The following is a 19,098-nucleotide window of genomic DNA, read 5'->3' as shown; positions in this document are numbered from 1 at the left end:
AGCCAGTCTGCAGACCTGAACCCAATAGAAAATCTTTGGAGGGAGCTGAAAGTCCGTATTGCCCAGCGACAGCTCTGAAACCTGAAGGATCTGGAGAAGGTCTGTATGGAGGAGTGGGCCAAAATCCCTGCTGCAGTGTTTGCAAACCTGGTCAAGAACTACAGGAAACGTATTATCTCTGTAATTGCAAACAAGGGTTTCTGTCCCAAATATTAAGTTCTGCTTTTCTGATGTATCAAATACTTATGTCATGCAATAAAATGCAAATGAACTACTTAAAAATCATACATTGTGATTTTCTGGATTTTTGATTTAGATTCCGTCTCTCACAGTTGAAGTGTACCTACGATAAAAATGACAGACCTCTACATGCTTTGAATGTAGGAACACCTGCAAAATCGGCAGTGTATCAAATACTTGTTCTCCCCACTGTATATTGATTGCAATTGTTCCCGAATGAGTGAGCATTCATGTGCAAAGGATTAGCATTTCAATTGTTATAATTATCAACTTTGTAGTGTCTCATCTCCGTTGACCCCCACTTCCCATTTTGTCCACCAATCCGCGATACCGGTTTATCCCACTAGGGAAACTCCCTTATCATTTCCTTGTAACTATCTGTTTGTTTATGCATTTCTGTGAATTACTTAGTAAATCAATGATTTAAGGCAATTGATGTATGGATGACTCAACACTTCACGACGTTTGGAATGAGTCTAACGTGAGGTAAAGTAAATAATTAATTAATTTGAAGACTAATTGATCAGATATAAAATATCTGAAAAGTTCTTAGGAAATTATAACTTTGTAATTTGAATATTTTCCTTGGTGCCCCGACTTCCTAGTTAATTACAGGTACATGATTAATCAGTTTGATCGCGTAATACTAATTACAGAGAATATTTGATAAAAACTAAGTCAATTTAATGATAGTAAAGACACGACACAGGCCAGTTGGGCTCTATTCTTCGCCAGGTTCCAATTCACACTTTCTTTTAGGCCAGGCTCAAAGAACACGAAGGTGGACGCCCTGTCTTGCCTCTATGATGCAGAGGAGAGGGAGGGAGAGGAGACACCCATCATCCCGTATCATTGCGCCAGTGGTGTGGGACATGGACGCCAAGACACGGCAGTATACCGAACCCATACCCTGTGTACCGAACCAGCACCTGCACAGTGCCCGGAGAACCGCCCACGGGTGTGAGGGAGCGCCTCCTTGCCTGTGTAGGGTCATCCTGGGACAGGTCGTACCATCGCCTGCGTGACAGATAAGTACTGGTGGCCCACCTTGGCGAGGGATGACCTGGTTTATGTCTCTTCCTGCTCCATCTGTGCCCAGTCTCAGACACCCAGACACACCCAGACACCTCCATTATGAAAAGCTCCTTCCCCTGCCGGTTTCACAATGACCCTGGTCTCACCTCTCGGTGGACTTTGTCACTGACATTTCCCCCTCCCTGGGGAACGCCTCCTTCCTCTGCCTGGCTCACGTCGGCCATGCAATCCATGGAGGCTCTTTTTACGCATGTCTTCAGGCACTACGGGATCCCGGAGGACATTGTGTCAGATCGTGGCCCTCAGTTCACCCTATGCATATGGAAAGCATTCATGGAATGCCTGGGGGCCACGGTCAGTCTCACCTCCGAGTACCGCCCTCAAGCTAATGGCAGGTAGAGAGGGTCAATCAAGAAATGGGCAGGTTCCTGAGGTGTTCATGTCAGGAAGTGGACGGATTTCCGGGGAAGTGGACGGATTTCCGGGGAAGTGGACGGATTTTCTACTTTGGGCTGAGTACGCGCATAATTTCATACGCCACTCCTCCACTAACCTCACATCTTTTCAGCGTGTGTTGGGGTATCAGCCGTCACAGGCACCTTGGCATCCGAACCAGACCGAGGCCCCTGTAGTGGATGACTGGACCGCTGCGCACACTTGTCTTCAGCAGGCTGCGCAACAGCACAAGGAACAGACCAACCACAACAGCAGTGAGGCGCCTGTCTTCTCTCCAGGTGACCGGGTCTGGTTCTCCACCCGGAACCTGCCCCTCTGTCTGCCCTGCCGGAAGCTGAGCCCGCGGTTTGTGGGGCCGTTTTAAGTCCTAAGAAGATTTATTAATGAGGCAACGTATCGTTTGAAACTCCCTGCTGATTACCGCATTAACCCAACTTTTCATGTGTCTCTCCTCAGGCCAGTGGCGCCTGATCCCCTCGCTGAGGCTGGACCCAGTGACGCCCCGCCTCTTCCTCATTAAGGGAGGTCTGGCGTACTCTATCCGTGAAGTTCTGGATTCAAGGAGTCGGGTGGGGCGTCTCCAGTACCTCAACTTGGAGGGGTACGGCCCAGAGGAGTGGTGCTGGGTTCTTGCAGTGGACATCCAGGATGCCTCGCTGAACAGGGATTTTCAAAGTCAGCGCACTGCGTCCCTGTCGTCGTCCCCGAGGCCGGTGTCATCCCTCTGCTGGTGAGGCGCGTTGAGGGTTACTGTCATGGATCCCAGGTACTGCTGCTCCAGCTCCTGAGGTCTGTCACCGGTCTTCTAGGCATCACTGTACTGGATTCATTACCACCATCCCCGGACTGTCTTGTGTCATTATGCACACCTGGTTCCCATTCCCCCTGTATGTGTATATATATATATATACACACACACACACACACACACACACACACACACACACACACACACACACACACACACACACACACACACACACACACATACACACTGTTAGGGTCATAAGCAAATAGATGAACTGGGATATGACTAAAGATAGACAGGTATGTTCTTTTTGTGGTAGCAAGGGCTTATTTATTTTTGATAACATTAATTTGAAAATGTATTGTAGTGAGAATTAATTTATTTTGGGATATGAATACAGAGTATGTCCACATCACCATCAGACCATTTTATTGGTAAACTACACGGTCATGTAAAAGTTGTCTTTTTTTCTGATCCAATACGTAATATTGTACAACATTTGATTTAAACCAGAGAGTTTAGAAAAGCATCTATATCTTCTATGAGCCTTGTGGAGGGATCCAAGTTGTGGATTTAAAAGAAAAGATTAATCATCAGCGTGCAATGATACCTTTTGTTTTTAAAACCCTGGATTTCTAGACCCCTTGATACTATTGTTGGATCTGAATTTAGTAGCTAACACTTCAATGGCCATAATAAATAGATAGAGTTAAAGTTGGAAGTTGGCATACACTTAGGTTGGAGTCATTAAAAATGGTTTTTCAACCACTTCACATTTCCTGTTAACAAACTACAGTTTTGGGAAGTCGGTCAGGACATCTACTTTGTGCATGACACAAGTAATGTTTTCAACAATTGTTTACAGACAGATTATTTCACTGTATCACAATTCCAGTGGGTCAGAAGTCCACATAAACTAAGTTGACTGGGTCTTTAAACAGGTTGGAAAATTCCAGAAAATGATGTCATGGCTTTAGAAGCTTCTGATAGGCTAAATGACATAATTTGAGTCATTCATTGACATCATGGGACAATATAAAGAAAATCAGCCAAGACTTCAGAAAGAAAATTGTAGACCTTCACAAGCCTGGTTCATACTTGGGATAATGTGATTTTCTGGAATTTTTTTCTCATTTTGTCTGTCATAGTTGAAGTGTACCTATGATGAAAATTTACAGGCCTCTCTCATCTTTTTAAGTGGGAGAACTTGCACAATTGGTGACTGACTAAACATTTTTTTTGCCTCACTGTATATCCACAGTAAAACGAGTCCTATATCAACATAACCTGAAAGGCTGCTCTGCAAGGAAGAAGGCACTGCTCCAAAACCTCCATTAAAAAGCCAGTCTACAGTTTGCAACTGCACATAGGGAGAAAGATCGTACTTTTTGGAGAAATGTCCTCTGGTCTGATGAAACAAAAATAGAACTGTTTGGCCATAATGACCATCGTTATGTTTGGAGGAAAAAGGTGGACTTTTGCAAGCCGAAGACACCATCCCTACCGTGAAGCACAGGGGTGGCAGCATCATGATGTGGGGGTGCTTTGCTGCAGGAGGGACTGGTGCACTTAACAAAAGAGATGGCCGCATGAGGAATGAAAATGATGTGGATATATTGAAGCAACATCTCAAGACATCAGTCAGGAAGTTAAAGCTTGGTATAAAATGGGTCTTCCAAATGGACAATGACCCCCAACATACTTCCAAAGTTGTGGCAAAATGGCTTAAGGAGAACAAAGTCAAGGTATTGGAGTGGCCATCACAAAGCCCTGACCTCAATCCTATGGAACATTTGTGGGCAGAACTGAAAAAGTGTGTGCGAGCAAGGAGGCCTACAAACCTGACTCCGTTATACCAAGCTCTGTCAAGAGGAATTGGCTAAAATTCACCCAACTGATTCTGGATAGCTTGTGGGAGGCTACCTGAAACATTTGACGCAAGTTAAACAATTTAAAGGCAATGTTACCAAATAGTAATTGAGTGTATGTGTCATGTCGTCATAACGAGGAGACCAAGCGTGATAAGAATACATTCTTCTTTATTTACACGAAGAACACTAAATAGACAAAACAACAAAACGAACTTGAAGCTATAAGACACGAGTGCTGAAAGGCAACTACACAGACAATAACCCACGAAATACCCAAGGAATATGGCTCCCTAAATATGGTCGATAAACAGCTGCCTCTGATTGGAAACCAATCTAGGCAACCATAGACATATAAACACCTAGATATACAACAACCCCTAGACATACAAAAAACCCTAGACAATACAAAAACTACACAAACCACCCTCGGAACACCCTGACCTAACCAAAATAATAAAGAAAACAAAGATAACTAAGGTCAGGGCGTGACAGTATGTAAACTTCTGACCCATTTGGGAATGTGATGAAAGAAATAAAAGCTGAAATAAATCCTTCACTCTACTATTATTCTGACATTTCACATTGTTAAAATAAAGTGGTGATCCTAACTGACCTAAGACAGGGAGTTTGTACTAGGATTAAATGTCAGGAATTGTGAAAAACTTAGTTTAAATGAATTTGGCTAAGGTGTATGTAAACTTCCGACTTCAACTGTATGCCAATAGTGGACAACCTTGTTTTACTCTTCTTGACAGTTTAATACTTTCAGAATTAGCCATTATTTGCTATACATAACTTTAACCCATTGTAGAACAGATTCTCCAAAATGTAAATATTCCAGTCATTTATATATAAATTCCAGTTGTACTTTATCAAAAGCCTTTTTAAAGTCAGCTATGAATACCAGGCCTGGTTTCCTAGATTTTTCGTTGTTCTATTGTTACCAGTTCTTGTCTTAAATTATCTCCATTGTATTGTCCATGTAAAAAACCTGTCCGATTAGAATGAATAATATCTGACAATTCCAATTCTATGCATTTTGCTTGAATATTTGCTTCACAACACTCAAGTTTAAGGGGCATCCAATTTTTTTAATGGACTGGATCTTTGTTTACCACCTGGGTCCCTTTTCAGTAATAGTGAAATCAGACCTTATTTTTGAGTATCTGATAATCTACCATTTTCATAGGAGTGTTTAAAACATGTTAATAATGGTCCTCTGAGTACCTAAAAAAAGGTTTGATATACCTCACCTGGAGTTTTCCAGGACTTCAAGGCTTTAATTGCATCAAGAAGTTCCTCCTCTGCGATTTGGCTTTCACATTAGTTTTTCATTACAGCTGTTAATTTTACATTATTGCTAGAAATCCTTACAATTAACATTGTTTAAGCATAGCTCCACAAAAGTACCTTGCTTCCTCTTTCAAAATATAATTTGCTGAATCAGTCAATTGGAATACATTATTTTAGGTAGCATTTTTATGTTGAATATTAAAAAATACTTTAGTGCATTTTCCTCCCATATTCCGTCCAGTTTGCTTTATATTTTATGTTTGATCTTTCTTAAGTTCCTCCAATTATTTTTACTTTATTCTAATGTATTGTAACGGTTTTCTTCTGGTGAAAGGGAGGCGGACCAAAATGCAGCGTGGTTAGTTTTGTACATCTTTAATAAAGATGAAAATACAACAATCTACAAAAAAAACAGAAAAAAAAAACGAACCAGTCCTATCTGGTGCCACAAAGACAGGAACAATCACCCACAAGGGACCTAAAGAATATGGCTGCCTAAATATGGTTCCCAATCAGAGAAAACGATAAACTCCTGCCTCTGATTGAGAACCACTCTAGGCAACCATAGACTTACCTAGAGTACTACTCTAACCACAATCCCATACCTACAAACAACCCCAGACAAAACAAACCACATATATCCCCATGTCACACCCTGGCCTAACCAAAATAATAACAAAAACACAGAATACTAAGGCCAGGGCGTGCCATGTATTCTCTGCCTCTATGGTACAGTTTTTATTGCTATCTATCAGTCCCCCTGTTAATATGAACTCTTTCGACCTAAACTGCTTTTGTTTTATAAATGAGTATGGATTTGCATGGCATCTAAAGGCACAATTAAGTTTCCCATAAAATAAGGGGATCTGCTGAACCTACACTATATGTACAAAAGTATCTGGACAACCCTTCAAATTTGTGGATTTATACAGGTGTATAAAGTCGAGCACACAGCCATGCAATCTCCATAGGAAAATATTGGCAGTAGAACGGCCTTACTGAAGAGCTAAGTGACTTTCAATGTGGCACCATCCAACAAGTAAGTTTGTCAAATGTCTGCCCTGCTTCAGCTGCCCCGGTCAAATGTAAGTGTTGTTATTGTGAAGTGTAAACGTCTAGCAGCAACAACTCCTCAGCCGCGAAGTGGTAGGCTACACAAGCTCACAGAACATGACCACCGAGTGCTGAAGCACGTAGCGAGTAAAAATTGTCTGTCCTCGGTTGCAACACTCACTACCGAGCTCCAAACTCCCTCTGGAAGCCAAATCAGTACAATAACTGTTCGTTAGGAGTTTCCATGGCCCAGCAGCCACACACAAGCCTAAGATCATCACGCACAATGCCAAGTTTCGTCTGGAGTGGAATAAAGCTTGCTTCCATTGGACTCTTGAGCAGTGGAAAAAATTCTCTAGAGTGATGAATCACCCTTCACCATCTGGCAGTCTGACAGACTAATCTGGGTTTGGCGGATAGCAGGAGGGGCTACCAGTCCCAACGCATATACCAACTGTAAAGTTTGGTGGAGGAAGAATAATGGTCTCAGGCTGTTTTCCATGGTTCGGGCTAGGTCCCTTAGTTCCAGTGAATTGAAGGCTTAATGCTACAGCACACAATGACATTCTAGACGATTCTCTGCTTCCAACTTTCTGCCAGTTTGGGTAAGGGTGGCAGGTTAGCCTAGTCGTTAGAGCATTGGACTAGTAACCGGAAGGTTGCAAGTTCAAACCCCTGAGCTGACAAGGTCGTTCTGTCGTTCTGCCCCTGAACAGGCAGTTAACCCACTGTTCCTAGGCCGTTATTGAAAATAAGAATTTGTTCTTAACTGACTTGCCTAGTTAAATAAAGGTAAAATAAAAATAAAATAAAAAAGGCCCTTTCCTGTTTCAGCATGACAATGCCCCTGCTCACAAAGCGAGGTCCATATAGAAAGGGTTTGTCAAGATCGGTGTGGAAGAACTTGACTGTCCTGCACAGAGCCCTGACCTCAATCCCATCAAACACCTTTGGGATGAATTGGAACACAGATGGCGAACCAGGCCTAATCGCCCAACATCAGTGCCCTACCTCACTAATGCTCTTGCGGCTGAATGGAAGCAAGTCCCCGCAGCAATTGAAAAGCTCCCTGGTCTTTGTAGTTGAATCTATGATTGAAATTCAATACTTGACTGTATGGGGGTCAAAGGAAGGGGTAGTCATTCAAAAATCACGTCAACCCCAATTATTTCACACAGAGTGAGTCCATATAACGTATTATGTGATTTGTTACGCCAAATTATACTTCTGAACTAATTTAGACTTGCCTAAACAGCGGTGGTGAATACTTATGCAAGGACTATATTTTAGTTAGTAAATGTACTGTATATTATTGTGTAAAAATGTGTAGAATGTTGTTTTCACTTTGACATTGAGTATTTTCGTGTAGATAAATGACAAAACAATGACAATTAAATCTATTTCAATCCGACTTTATAATGCAACAGACATTTTAAAAGTTCAAGAGGGTGTAGCCTTACTATAGGCAGCGTACCCAATCTCTGCGATATAGCTATCTCTATGGTACACTCACACCAAGGCCAAGCATTCAAAGCATTTTGCAGAGAACTGACTACATGCAGCCCATCGTGATGAGCTGTTTTCTAAGCTGGCTATGTATTCGTTCAGGACAGACTCTCCATTGCATTCATCCTAAACCTATAGAATAATTTCACCGCTCTGTTTTTGTAAAGCCACTGGGCTTTGTCCCCTTTTCATTTTTCTTTCTCACCATAACAGAAAGAAACCTAGCATTTAGTCGTGGCAATATGTTTAGCTGTAGACCTTGGGGCTGGTAGTGATGGCTCTCTCTGTATGATCCATTAGGAGTGACAGATGGAAGGAGGCTTCAAATGAAAGGCTTGAAAGCTGCGTCTCTAGAGTCACAGCACATCTCTAGATCCACTTTAAAAAGGATTTCTCAAGGTCCCCCTGACCTTCCATTCCATTTCAAGTGGCAAGACTGTTTAGGGAGAGGAGTATGAGCACTATGACCATTGAGGGGGTGTGGCGGCCAAGTGAAATAAAAACAAATCAAAATTATAATAAACAAAAACCTACAATATACTGTACATATTAACAACTGCAACAGTGTTGTTGGGGTGGGGACAGAGTAAAAGTATGTTGGGAGAAATGTGGAGGTGTGGAGGGAAAATGTCCATATGGGGAGAAGAGGGGGAGGGTGGATTATGTAGCTGACTAATGGTGGCTAGTCAGCAGCCTGGTGGTCTGAGGGAAGAAACTATTGGCCAGCCTTCCAGCTTTTGACACGAAGCTCCTGTTAATCCCGTGTTTGAGGGATTGAAGTGGGAAGAACAGGGCATGGCTTGGGTGGCTGGGGTCCCTGATGATCTTTTTGGACGTTCTGCGACACCTGGTGTTGTAGGTGTCCTGTAGGGCAGTTAGTGTTCACCCAATGGTGCGTTCGGCTGCACGTACCGTCCTCTGAACCGCCTTGAGGTCTGCGGTGATGGAGTTGCTGTGCCATGCTGTGCTGCAGTCCAGTTTGGCTCATTTGGTAGAGCATGGTGCTTGCCACGCCAGAGTTGTGGGTTTGATTCCAACGGGGGACTAGTACAAATATGTACGCACTCACTACTGTAAATTGCTCTGGATAAGAGTGTCTGCTAAAATGTAAATGTAGGCTCTCGATGGTGCTGCTGTAGAACACTCTGAGGGCTCTCAGGGACAGGCCAAATTTCTTCAGCATCCTGAGATTGAAGAGTTGCGGTCGTGTCTTCTTCACCACCTTAGCTCGTCGTTGTTTTTAAAAAACTTTTTTTTTTTAAACATTTTTTAATTGAATTTTCGAAACATACAATATTTTTGCAGTGAAGCCACTCAACAACTACAGTTGAAGTCGGAAGTTTATATACACCTTAGGCAAATACATTTAAACTCAGTTTTTTTACAATTCCTAACATTTAATCCTAGTAAAAATTCCCTGTTTTAGGTCAGTGAGGTTCACCACTATTTAAAGAATGTGAAATATCAGAATAATAGCAGAGTAAATGATTTATTTTAACTTTTATTTCTTTCATCACATTCCCAGTGGGTCAGAAGTTTACATGCACTCAATTAGTATTTGCATTGCCTTTAAATTGTTTAATTTGGGGTCAAACTGTTCGGGTAGCCTTCCACAAGCTTCCCACAATCAGTTGGGTGAATTTTGGCCAATTCCTCCTGACAGAGCTGGTGTAACGGAGTCAGGTTTGTAGGTCTCCTTGCTCGCACACACTTTTTGAGTTAGGATTGAGTTCAGGGCTATGTGATGGCCATTCCAATACCAATACCTTGACTTTGTTGTCCTTAAGCCATTTTGCTACAACTTTGGAAGTATGCTTGGGGTCATTGTCCATTGCGACCAAACTTTAACTTCCTGACTGATGTCTTGAGATGTTGCTTCAATATATCCACATCATGTTCTTTCCTTCAATGCCATCTATTTTGTGAAGTGCACCAGTCCCTCCTGCAGCAAAGCACCCCCGAACATGATGCTGCCACTTCTGTGCTTCACGGTTGGGATGGTGTTCTTCGGCTTGCAAGCCTCCCTGTTTTTCTTCCAAACATAACAATGGTCATTATGGCCAAACAGTTCTATTTTTGTTTCATCAGACCAGAGGACATTTCTCCAAAAATTGCAATCTTTGTCCCCATGTGCAGTTCAAACCGTAGTCTGGCTTTTTTATGGCGGTTTTGGAGCAGTTGCTTTTTCCTTGCTGAGCAGCCTTTCAGGCTATGTCGATATAGGATTTGTTTTACTTTGGATATAGATACTTTTGTACCTGTTTCCTCCAGCGTCTTCACAAGGTCCTTTGCTGTTGTTCTGGGATTGATTTGCACTTCTCACACCAAATTACGCTCTAGGAGACAGAACGTGTCTCCTTCCTCAGTGGTATGACGGCTGTGTGGTCCCATGGTGTTTATACTCGCATACTATTGTTTGTACTATTGTTGGTACCTTCCGGCGTTTGGAAATTGCTCCCAAGGATGAACCAGGCTTGTGGAGGTCTACAATTTCTTTTCTGAGGTCTTGGCTGATTTCTTTAGATTTTCCCATGATGTCAAGCAGAGGCACTGAATTTGAAGGTAGGCCTTGAAATACATCCACAGGTACACCTCCAATTGACACAAATTATATAAATTAGCCTATCAGAAAAAGTGACATAATATTCTGGAATTTTTCAAGCTGTTTATAGGTACAGTCAACTTAGTGTATGTAAACTTCTGACCCACTGGAATTGTGATACAGTGAATTATAAGTGAAATAATCTGTCTGTAAACAATTGTTGGAAAAATGACTTTCATGCACAACGTTGATGTCCTAACCGACTTGCCAAAACTATAGTTTGTTAACAAGACATTTGTGGAGTTGTTGAAAAACTAGTTTCAATGACTTCAACCTAAGTGTATTTAAACTTCAGACTTCAACCGTACGTCATACCAGTCATCCAACAAATTCCCATTCGGAGAGACACACGTAAGCATCCAGGGTCAATGCCCTGCTCAAGGCACATTGACCGATCTACCAGCAGGCCAAAAACGTGAACCCGATCCCTCCAAGATCCCCCCACAGTTCCACAATAGCGGTCCCTCAACCATTCGAGACCCCTCTCACAGCCCCCCCCCAAGAAGAAAAATAAAAAATACAATTAATTCCATTCCCCACCCCCAATAACCTCCCAATGCACCAACAACCAAGAGAATGAACTAAAGAGAAAAAAAGAAAGACAGAAGAAAACAGCAAACAACAATGCAAATAAACAATAAAACAAAATATTAAAATTATAACAAAGGACATCAAGGACAACTAAAATCATAACAGCAATGCCAGCTGTATAAGTTTGTGTGCATATCTGGCACTATTACATGTATGTGTGTGTTCTTGTATGTGTTTATTTGAATGACAGTGTGTGTATATGCATGTGTACAAACACCTGCACGTAATCAGCCTCAGGAAAACCGGCATTAGTTGTGAAAACACAACGTCTTGTCGTTGTTGGTAATCAGGATTACCACTGTGTCATGAGCGAACTTGATTATGGAGTTGGAACTGTGCGAGGCCACGCAGTCGCGGGTATACCGGGAATATAGGAGGGGACTGAGGATGCACCCTTTTTGAGAATCATTGTCAAAGAGGTACCTTCCCCACCTGGGGGCGGCCCGTCAGGAAGTCCAGGACCCAGTTTGCATAGAGAGGAGTTCAGACCCAGGGCTGTGAGCTTATAGGGCACTATGGTATTGAAGGCTGAGCTGTAGTCTATGAACAGCATCCTCACATATGTAATCCTTTTTTTCCAGGTGGGTGAGGGCAGTGTGAAGTGCAATGGTGATTGCGTCGTCCATGGATCTGTCAGGGTGGTAGGCAAATTGGAGAGGGTCGGGTGTGTCGGGGAGTGAGGAGGTGATATGGTCTTTAACTAGCCTCTTGAAGCACTTCATGATGACAAAACTGAGTGCTACGGGTCGGTAGTCATTCAGTTCAGTTACTTTCCCTTTCTTAGGCACATGGATGATAGTGGACATTTTGAAGCAGGTAGATATAGCGGCTTGAGCTAGAGAGATTGGAAATGTCAGAGAACAACAACCAGCTGGTCTGCAAATGCCTTGAAGGCACGGCGAGGGATGCCGTCTGGGCCGACAGCCATGCGAGGGTTAACATGTTTGAATGACTTACATACCCCCTCAGTGGAGACTGAGCGTGTAGCCCACAATATCATTGGGGGCTCTCCTCAGTAGCTCAGGGTCATTTTTTTGCTCGATTTGTAAGAAAAAGGTGTTAGCTCCTCCGGTGGGCTGGCAATGGTGACCGCAATGTGGCTGGCTTTCTTTTTGTAATCTGCGATTGTTAGGAGCTCCTGCCACTCACTGTACGCCTTGTGTCCGACCCGCTGAATTGTTCCTCGACTTTGTCCCTATACTTGTGTTTCACCATCTTGATCGATCTGCGTAGGTCGTATTTGTACTGTTTAACCAAACTGTTGTCCCCGGTCAGCTTGCCCTGTTCATAGGCAGCATCTCTCTCTTTCAGTTTTCCTACAAGGCTGCTTTTTGATTAGGGAGTGTTTTAAAAAGACACTGTTGGTATCACGTCATCTATGCATTATTTTATTAATTCCGGTGACTGAGTCAGCGTATTCATTGATGTTATCTCCAGAGGTGACCCGGAACACATTCCAGTCCATGTGATCTTGGAGCAAGAATTCTGATTGGTCGGACCAACACTGTACAGACCTGACCAACGGATCTTCCCTCTTGAGTTTTTGTTTGTGGGTGGGGAGAAACAAGATGGAGTCATGTTCAGATTTTCCGAAAGGACGACGGGAGAAGGCCTTATACCTGTGTCGAAAAGGATTGTAGCAGTTATCAAGAAAAGTGAACTGGAAGAGTATCATGGAATGCTTGGTACACCCCTGTGTTGCCTAGGGTCTGGTTTTCGAGACTAGTCTACATGTCTGTTTTCACCCTTGCACCCCCTACCCCACCCCTTTCTCTCGCTCTCTACGCAATAGAGTTGAACAATGTGGTAGAAAAGTTCAAATTTTAGGAGAATTAACAACTTTACAAATGTAAGATTAAAAAACGAAGTGTGAGTTTATCCAAAAGCCAAGGTGAGGGGGTGCAAAGGGATCTACTCTAATATCACATCCAAACATTGATCAGCAAGAGTACCCTAAAAAGCATCTGGCTCTATGTTGATTCTGTTGGTAACCTCTCTGGGTTGGTAGGGGAGAGTCGGGTTTGTTGAGCCATTTTTTACATTCAGCATCACTACATCAAGGGACATATTGTACTCTTTCTAACAAAGATATCTACATTTATTTCAGGATGTTGTGTATCCCTGGAAATAATCAGGATTCATGTAAACATAACAGTTTTGAAAACATTGTTTGTCTCTTGACACAACTTACCCAGGGTATTGAGCATAAGTGTAAAGGCTTCTAGGAGTAGAAGGTGGAGGAGTCAGGCGCAGAGAGCAGGGTTAGTTCAAACGTGGATCTTTATTCCAGGAACACAGTAACAGAGCCAGGACCGGCTGGTAGCCCAGCACGCATTGGAATGGCGACATGTTCGTGGAGGAGTGACGGAGTGAGTTCTGGGCCAACTCCGCCCATGGGACGTACCTCGGCCATTCTCCTGGCCGGTCCTGGCAATACGACCGCAGAAACCTACCCACTTCCTGGTTCACTCTCTCCACCTGCCCATTACTCTCGGGGTGATAACCAGAGGTCAGGCTGACCGATACCCCCAGACGTCCCGTAAACGCCCTCCAAACTCGGGATGTGAACTGGGGACCTCGATCAGATACGATGCCCTCCGGCACCCCGTAGTGCCGGAAGACGTGGGTAAATAGAGCCTCCGCAGTCTATAGGGCCGTAGGGAGACCAGGCAATGGGAGGAGACGGCAGGACTTAGAGAACCGATCCACAACGACCAGAATGGTAGTGTTCCCCTGAGACGGGGGAAGATCGGTAAGGAAGACCACCGACAGATGAGACCAGGGCCGTTGTGGAACAGGGAGGGGCTGTAGCTTTCCTCTAGGCAGGTGCCTAGTAGCCTTACCCTGGGCGCACACCAAACAGGAAGAGACTTAGAGCCTCACGTCCTTAGCTAAGGTGGGCCACCAGTATTTCCCCGTAAGACCCCGCACTGTCCTCGCAATCCCTGGATGACCTGAAGAGGGTAGTGTGTGAGCCCACAGAATCAATTGATCACGGACACCAAGCGGCACGTACCTGAGACTGGTAGGACACTGTGAAGGCGCAGGTTCCAACCGCAACGCCCACTCGACGTCCGCGTCCACCTTCCATACCACCGGTGCCACCAGCCTAGAAGCTGGAAGGATGGGAGTATGATCGTCGGCCTTAGTGTTGAGGGAACCTGGTCTATGAGAGATCGTGAATCTGAATTGGGTAAAGAGCATGGCCCACCTAGCTTGACGAGGATTCAGTCTCCTCGCCGCCCGGATATACTGCGGTGGTCAGTCCAGATGAGGAAAGGGTGCTTAGCCCCATCAAGCCAGTGTCTCCACACCTTCAGGACTTTTACCACAGCTAACAACTCCCGGTCCCCCACATCATAGTTCCGATGGCGTGCTTCGGTGGTGTACCCGAGCGCTGTGACAGCACGGCTTCAACCCCAGCCTCGGACTCATCCACCTCCACTATGAACGCTAAAGAGGGGTCCAGATGCGCCAACACGGGTGCGTCAGTAAACAACGCCTTCAACCGGTTGAAAGCTCCGTCTACCTCGGCCGACCACCGTAAACGCACCGTGCCCCCTTTCAGCAGTGAGGTAAAAGGAGCTGCCACTTGGCCAAAACCCCAGATAAACCTCTGGTAGTAATTGGCAAACCCTAAAAACTGCTGCACCTCCTTTACCATGGTCGGAGACGGCCAATTAAGCACTCCGTTAACGGGGTCACACTCCATCACCACCCCCAAGGTGGAAATGCGATAACCCAGGAAGGAAACGGCTCGTTTGGAGAACACACATTTCTCAGCCTTGACGTATAGGTCATGCTCCAGCAGTCGCCCAAGTACCTTGCGCACCAGGGAGACATGCGCGGTGCGTGTGGCGGAATAGATCAAGATGTCATCAATGTACACCACCACACCCTGCCAGTGCAGGTCCCTGAGAATCTCATCTACAAAGGATTAAAAGACGGCTGGAGCATTCTTTAACCCATACGGCATGACGAGGTACTAATAGTGGCCCGATGTGGTACTAAACGCGGTTTTCCACTCGTCTCCATCCCGAATACGCACAGATTAAACGCCCTCCTGAGGTCCAGTTTCGTAAAAAAACGCGCTCCGTGGAATGATTCCACCGCCGTAGCGATGAGAGGTAGCGGATAACTAAACCCCACTGTGATCGAATTGAGACCTCGATAAACAATGCATGGACGCAGTCCTCCCTCTTTTTTTCACAAAAAATAAACTTGAGGAGACGGGTGACATGGAGGGCCGAATGTAGCCCTGTCTCAGAGATTCCGTGACAAGAGTAGTGGGTGGAGGAGTCAGGTGCAGAGAGCAGGGTTAGTTAAAACGTGGATCTTTATTCCAGGAACAGCGTAACGGTCACGCCAAACACAAGGGCGCATAAATACCAAGTGCAACAAACAGGACGAAACTGTCCGGAAAAAAGGAATCCACAATAATCCACCCACCATGAACAGAAAAACAAGCCCGCACAAAAGCAGGCGGGCCTACCCGGTTTAAATAGCCCAAAACAAAACCCAAACAAGAAACAGGTGAAACTAATCAGACAAAACTAACTGAAACAGAAAAGGGGATCGGTGGCAGCTAGTAGGCCGGCGACGACGATCGCCGAGCGCCGCCCGAACAGGAAGAGGCACCATCTTCGGCGAGATTCGTGACAATAAGGACAAGTTGAGCCGCCCACAAATACCTGTACTGAATGAAATATTACAGATACCTTTTAAAAACCATGTCTATTTATATTTCCAAAAGAAAGACAAATCGCAAACACTTTATATTTTTTATATTTTAAGCATAATTTAAACACAGGCTTACAAATTTAAACACAGGCTAACAAACACTTTGTACTTTAGAACACTTAACCCAAAAGAAGCACTGTCTAAGCCAGGGGAGGGGGTTATACTAAGCTATATGGAATTGTTTTAAGGTCATACCAAGGATCATTTAGATATTTGATTTTGAACTTTAAGACCCCTTGAAGTATCCCAAAAATATTCCCCCAAAATATTTTGGGCGTTTTTGCTATTAGCCCATTCGAATGCGTTGAATAATAGATAGTCCCCTTAAAATTAAGTTTGATCCGTAGAGTCTGTCTTATATGTGAGAGATATAAGAAAGATCAAGAAACATTACTAAGCTGTATGGAATTGTTTTAAGAAGGTCATACCAATTATCACTTTTCTCTTTGATTTTGAAGTATAAAAAAGCACACAAAAAGAGCTCTGTTGTCATTCACCACATATGAGGAAGTGGATAGAGACGCATCCTAAAAAACAAAAAAAGATCTCTTGTTTAAACTGACAGATTTCCTCGGGGGTGCGGACATCGGCCTTAGGGGGTTAACAATGGTCAGGCCCTGGTGTTACCAAATATCACAGCAATAGTTGTAGTAGGATGGCCCTTGTGGGAGAAGATCAGCACCATCATAGATATGCCCATCCCCCAGAACGTGGCACTCTCCAGGGCCCCAATTAAACGTTCATTAACAGATGAGGAGCAATGTCTAGCGTCTGAGGTAGAGGTGTCCATTGATGCATTAAGAGACAGCCTACCTGCATCTCAGAGCAAACTGCAGCAGATTGCAAAGGACCAACTGCCGACAGAAGGAACTGCCTCAGCTGCTGTAGCCCTATTGGGTGCACCAAAGTGACTTCCACTGTAATGGAGACCTTCTCATGTAAGGACAACGGATAGTGATCCCACAGACTCTGCAACTGGAAATGCTAGACAGAGTGCATGAGGGACACATGGGAATAACCAAATGCAGACTGAAGGCTCAACAGTCAGTGTGGTGGCTTGGTCTGAGTACTCAGATTGCCATGCTGGTGGCGTGTGCAAAATGTCAACCTTGTCATCCTGAACCAATGATGGCAACGGAGCTGCCAAAAACAGCCATTGCAAAAGGTTGGGGCAGATATGTTCTATTGGAAAAATGACACTTATCTGCTAGTGGTAGATTACTATTCAAGATGCGTTGAAATAACAAAGACATCCATAACAACATCAGCTGGTGTTATCAATGGATTAAATTCATTTTTTTTCCAGGCAAGGGGTCGCTGAGGTCCTGGTTACAGATAACTCTCCCCAGTTCTCCGCAAGCTCCTTTTCTGCTTTTGCCACAGACTTCACACATGTGACCAGTAGCCCGTACCATGCACAGAGCAATGGTAAGGCAGAGAGAGCTGTGAAAACAGTCAAGGGACTGCTGAAAAATAACAAGGATCCATACAGGGCTCTGTTAGCTTACAGAGTTACACCACTGCATCATGGGCCGTCGCCTGCCAAGCTCCTGATGGCTAGGAGGCTGCGCTTCCCATTGCCTGTCTCGCCGGCTCAGCTCAATTCCTGATGGCCTAACAGGAAGGCCTTCGCTGAGAGGGACAAATGGCTGAAACAAACTGGAGACTTCAAACTGAGACACTGTGCTACGAAGAGGCCTGAGCTGACAGGTGATCAACGTGTGTGAATTACAAACTCAAAAGACACCTTCAATAGTGCTGAGAAAAGCGGATGCCCCACGCTCCTATGTGGTGGACACAGGCTCCGAGGAGGCACGGAGGAACAAAACACACCTCAGAGCTCTTCCAGATCTACCAGCCACACAGACTGAAGAGGCCACAGAAAACGCACAAAAAGAGGGGGAAGGAGAGAGAATGATCACAGAGCCACAAACTCGGCCAAAAAGGGTTGTGAAGCCAACAGTGTGGCTGAAAGACTGTGTTACGTGAATAGAATAAATACTGTTGGGGACCCAGCAAAAAGGAACTGTATCTACATTAATGCATAGGAGTTCAGACTGTGTGTAATTTAATGCTTTCATACTGTTTCAGGATGTGAAGTAGCATGTTAACGAGAATAATACTGGTTTCCAAATTGCATTTTTAAGTTGTGCTTCAGTGGTTATGAATGTTGAATTATTGTTCATTGGAGAGGGGAAGATGTAGTAGGATGGCCCTTGTGGGTATCTGTACCTACGTATGACATGAGCAGACTAGGCTAGTGAACATGCCGAAGCTAGAACCTCATTGTTGTGCCTCCTTATTTTAGATGATACTACAGTGATGATTTGCATCACGCCTGGGAAGAAAACACTTACATTTGCTCAACTTGCCAAAGGTTAGCACACAAAGCTAAAGGGATGCACGTTCATGCTCACATTGCAGCTTAGAACCAATTGATGTACATGTATAGATTTGTTTTAAAATGATCTATTTGGTTGTAGATACAAGAATCATGAAACCTTTGACACAATAAATTAATTTGAATATGTGAAAATCAGTTTTTCGGACCTAACTTTTTCCATGTGGTTTCTTCCTTCACAGACTCCATGGCCGTGTCCAAGTACCCTTACTAGCGGACAACTGCATACTATGTACTCATCATCACATACTATTAAGCAAGTACTGTTTAGTAAAAGGTATGCAAGTATGCCACAGCCACAATTCAGTAGCGGCTCCTGTCTGGCTGAGTAGTTGGTCGGGGCCGAGTGCAGGTGGATTTTTCCAAGTTCAACAGATACGCTTTACATTACCAGCCTAATGATAGCTCATTTCTATTTCAATGAATTTCTCTAAACTCTAAATAGAATAGGAATGGAGTCATAGAACTTTAAGGACAGATTCAACCACCAAGACCAGGAAGGTTTTCCAAAGCCACCCTGTTTTTAGATGGGTAAAACAGAAAAAAAGAAGACATTGAATAT

Source organism: Oncorhynchus mykiss, chromosome 15 (genome assembly GCF_057628025.1).
Source record: "Oncorhynchus mykiss isolate SJ-2025 chromosome 15, ASM5762802v1, whole genome shotgun sequence".
Taxonomy (NCBI): domain Eukaryota; kingdom Metazoa; phylum Chordata; class Actinopteri; order Salmoniformes; family Salmonidae; genus Oncorhynchus; species Oncorhynchus mykiss.
This window is presented reverse-complemented; position numbering follows the sequence as displayed.